Source organism: Nilaparvata lugens, unplaced genomic scaffold, assembly GCF_014356525.2.
Source record: "Nilaparvata lugens isolate BPH unplaced genomic scaffold, ASM1435652v1 scaffold8050, whole genome shotgun sequence".
Classification (NCBI taxonomy): Eukaryota; Metazoa; Arthropoda; class Insecta; order Hemiptera; family Delphacidae; genus Nilaparvata; species Nilaparvata lugens.
This window is the reverse complement of record NW_024093799.1, coordinates 1,712-6,548: the sequence shown is the minus strand read 5'-3', so window position 1 is coordinate 6,548 and position 4,837 is coordinate 1,712. Positions and strand designations below refer to the sequence as shown.

Below are 4,837 nucleotides of genomic sequence, written 5' to 3'. Positions count from 1 at the left end.
TTGGAGTCCAAATCAATAACTAGTGGGAGAAAATGCATGGTAAAAACTCTGATGCTCTGAGTCTGAACTTTAAACATTAAGGGCCGGTTTCCGAGCTCGGGATTTGGCTAAGTCCTAGACTTTAAACAGTTGGAGTCAGAAAATTGGTTTTTCAAAACGGGGCGTAGTCGCAGTCATTGTCATAGTCATAGTCACGTTTGAATTAAATTTCGAAAAACTAGAAAATTGAAACAAAATAAAATAAAGAGAAATAGTGTAAAGTTTCAGCTATTTTGAATTTTTAGAATGTCTAATTTCGTCAAGTAAAAACGTTCCAATTATAGAAATCAGAAAATAAAAACTACGACTACTGTTAAAAAAGCTGCGACTACGCCCCGTTTTGTAAAGCCATTTTTCTGACTCCAGCTGTTTAAAGTCTAGGACTTGGTGAATCCCGAGCTCGGAAACCGGCCCTAAAATGTCAATTGTGCTTAGCACGATTACTTCAAACATTTTACATTATCCAAATAAAGGAGTTACACATTTGTAAACCTAATATTCCGGCACAGTATACAGTAATAATATACCAGAATACAGTATCATAATACAATGTCTATTTTTCATTTTTATTTAGCACTACAGCTCAATATGAGCCTTGGCCGTCTCCACTAAAGCTCTCCACGCTTCTCGGTCCTCTGTCTTTTGTCTCCACCCTCTATATTTAATTTTCTGGGTCTTCTGTCTCCACCCTGTACATTCCATTTTTCTGGGTCTTTTGTCTCCACTCTCTACATCCCATTTTTTTTTGGAGAATATGCACAACAAAAAAAGTAGAATCTGTGCAAAGAAGGTTTTTACGTCTGGTGTTGAAGAGGCTCATGCCGGATTTGGAGCAGCTTCCTTATAAACAGTTTTGCAACGAGGTGAAAATTGAATCTTTGGAATGGCGAAATCTTTGAAATTAAGTTTGATGCCATTTTTGCATGACTGTCTTCATGGACGTGTGGAGGTTGGCGACCGAGGAGTTGGTGTCGTTGTACCGGCGCGGAACTTGAGACAGTACCACCAATTTTATGCCGTTCTTAGAAGCTGCACTGCTCCTGTAGAAAGATGCTTGCAGTTGGTAATAAACTGTCAAATCAAATAGATTGTTTTGAAGTGTCGAGAATTATTAAAAAGGAATAAGATCTTTGCAGGAGCCTATACAAGATTTATGAGTTCCAAAACACATTTTATGACAGTTGCAATAAACCAAGGCCACTTATGTCTTTCTATTGCACGCAAATCGCCTAAGCTTATACTCACTAGTCACTTGGCGCCATGACGATTTTGTTGTAAGGGGTGATGTGGAGGCAACTGTTATTGTTATATTATTATTCATTTGTTTTGTTTGTAAGATTTCTTTTTATAAGTGTATTTTTCATTTTGTTTGCTATATTTTCTATAATAAACTCCCTTCTTCTGGGGGTACCAGACGAAGGAAAAGGAAAGGAAGGAAGGAAGGATATTATATATTATTATTATTATTATTATATTATTAAAAACATGTAATGTATGTGTTGCAGTGTTCAGTACGGTTCTCCAGCCGAGCGTTCGACGCGGAAGAGGACGCGGGAATTCTGCGGAAGGCGATGAAGGGCTTCGGCACAGATGAGCAGGCCATCATAGATGTGCTCGGCCATCGGTCCATTGTGCAGCGGCTGGAGATCGAAACCGCCTTCAAAACACTCTATGGCAAGGTCAGACATCGTTCTATACTGTTAAAATTACGTACATCAGCCATAATACAATACCTCGGTTGCATATCCATACTTTTTCCCTATAAAATTAAACTTAAATTAAAAAAGAAACACTTATGGAGTGAAAATGCACTTACATTGGTAGTGACGATCGTTTGGACCTGTTGGGTCATCATCTGACTGTAGGGATTTACTGTAATATCAAGGTTGATTACTCTAATATAATAACCTTGATATTACAGTAAATTCCTACAGTCTGATGATGTCCAACAACAGGTCCAAACGATCGTCACTACCAATGTAAGTGCATTTCCACTCCATAAGTGCTTCTTTTTTTAATTTAAGTTTAACAATACCTCGTTTCTATTACTGTTTGAAATGATCTAAAATTGCTTACGAATAACATCGTTTTATTACTGTTAAAATTACAGTACATAAGCCATGTTTATGTTTTGAAGGGACGGATCCAAAGATCCAAAGGTTCGAAGAACCTCACACGTCAACCGAAGCTTATGTGTGTCCCAAAGCATGTTAGTTAGGCAAACCAACTCCCGTGTCCTTTACAAGATCCAGGAGTTTCTTCCCTATACCAACATCCCATTCCTCACCTGGTTGCTTACAGCCAAACAGAGCCCTTCTTCTAGCTCCAAGACTTCTGCAAGCCAGTATGATATGCTTAGCAGTCTCTTCAGACTGATTACAAAGCCTACACATCTGGCTTTCATTTCTGAGTTCAATTGTGTGGAGATGTTTCCTGAAGTGGCCATGTCCAGTTATCAGGGCAATTACCTGCTTGACCTGACCTCTACCCAGACTCACCAGCCACCTGGTGAAGCGAGGGCTTGTGTCAGCCATAATACAATACATCGTTTCTATTACTGTTTGAAATGATCTAAAATTGCTTACGAATAACATCGTTGTATTACTGTTAAAATTACAGTACATCAGCCATAATGCAATACATCGTTTCTATTACTGTTTGAAATGATCTAAAATTGCTTCATGCATAACAGATGGAGATTGTTGCATTATTGAGGCAGACTCAAGCAGCATGTCTAGGTGTGCTCTGCAACAAAACCACCAGCAGTCACCTATCACTAAAACTGCCATATATGTCACTAAATATTCGATCAATCTTGAAACATGATATTGAAACATTTTATAGAGATTCGTTACTGGCTTGAGGAATGCCGCCACTAGGCGCTGGGAAGTGGGCGATATGAGGAGATTTTACGTAATCTCCGCGACCTTGGCCGGCGGCTGCTGCTCCCCCCGGCGCCATCAAGTAGGGCGCTTATGACAAGCACTCATTTTTGTTGCAAATCTCATGTAGAATCTATGGTCCTTGGCTGTTACACATTTTGTTGGACATTCTGTATAGAGGCTTATAAACAGTAATTTGCTACCGCACTTGTTTTGATTTAAGAGCCTGTTCACATGACAGCGATTTACGCTCGGTTGTCGCGCGATTGACCAACCGAGCGGTTGCCAGGTATAGGGAACACATGGGCCGTACACATGCATCGCTCGGTTTTAGTAGTCGCCGGCGAATCGCGGCAGTTGTAATCTCAGACTTAACCGAGGGCAAACCGCTCATGAATCGCTGTCATGTGTACGAGACTGGCAAATCGAGCGATTTGCCAACCGCGAGACAACCGAGCGTAAGTCGCTGTCATGTAAACAAGCTCTTAAGAGAATCTTACTGGACATGTTTGTTGCAAATCTCATGTAAAATCTATGATCTTCGACTGTTGCACCTTCCGTGGAACACTCTGTTAGATATTTTATATAACTTGTTACCTTACTTGTTCTGACATGTCACATACACAGAGAAATGCTTGATTATCAGTGTTTGTGATGAAATAATTCTATTCTATTAATTAAAATAGAAATAATTACATAGTGTAACCTCTTTTAAATTGTTTTATATAAACACTACTATATTCAGCTTTCAAGCCATTTCCAAGTGTCCTTTTTCAAAATCATTATTCATTATTCTATTAAATGTGATGTTGTTAGGACCTGATCAGCGACCTGAAGAGCGAGCTGGGCGGCAACTTTGAGGACGCAGTGTTGGCTCTGATGACTCCTCTGCCCGATTCTACGCCAAGGAGCTTCATGACGCCGTGGCGGGCATTGGCACAGATGAGGCGGCCATAGTCGAAGTGCTCTGCTCCCTCAGCAACTATGGCATTCGCACCATTTCTGCCGTCTACCAGAAGTGTAAGGCCAAACAACACTATTTATTTATTCATCAATTAGTTTATTCAGTAAACAAACTAAACCATTACATCTTACATTGGTTCTATACAACACTTTGTGAAACGTCGAATTTACATCTTGAATTGTAACAAAACTTCAATCTTTCCGAAATCGTATCTTCATTTATTTATAGAAAATTACTATAGTGAGGTCCACGTTATAATGGCAGTAAAGAAAGAGAAGAACAGCTTTGTTGATTATCTGCCTTGCCACAGCCTTCTATAGAGGGTAGCTGATACACAGTATATCTGATGTAATATTAAGGCTGGACGTACACCGTTTAGTCAAGTCAAGACTGGTCCCGATTAGTCACAATACTTCACATGTTGCTTATGACGCAACTCATACTTATTAGTCATTGCAATTAGACATGTCTTCATAAGCAACTATAAGTATTGTGACTGAACATGTCTGATCATGTCTTGACTACTGGTGTGTGGCCACCCTAAGCTAGGCGTACAACCGGTTAGTCAAGACATGATCAGACACGTTAGTCACAATACTTCACATAGTTGCTTATGAAGCAACACACACCGGTTAGTCATTGCAATTAGACATTTCTTCATAAGCAACTATGTGAAGTATTGTGACTGAACATGTCTGATCATGTCTTGACTAACTGGTGTGTGGCCACCCTAAAGCTAGGCGCACACCGTTAGTCAAGACAAGACTAGTCACGTTTAGTCACAATAATTCACATTGTTGCTTATTACGCAACTCATACTTATTAGTCATTTCAATTAGACATGTCTTCATAAGCAACTATGTGAAGTATTATGACTAAACGTGTCTGATCATGTCTTGACCAACTGGTGTACGCCTAGCTTTAGGGTAGCCACACACCAGTTAGTCAAGAC

General features: G+C 39.8%; 1 pseudogene; it reads left to right on the top strand.

Annotated features, from left to right (window-relative positions):
* The first annotated feature begins 1,544 nt into the window (after positions 1-1,544).
* LOC111056324 lies at positions 1,545-3,941 on the top strand (annotated as a pseudogene).
* The last annotated feature ends 896 nt before the right edge of the window (positions 3,942-4,837 follow it).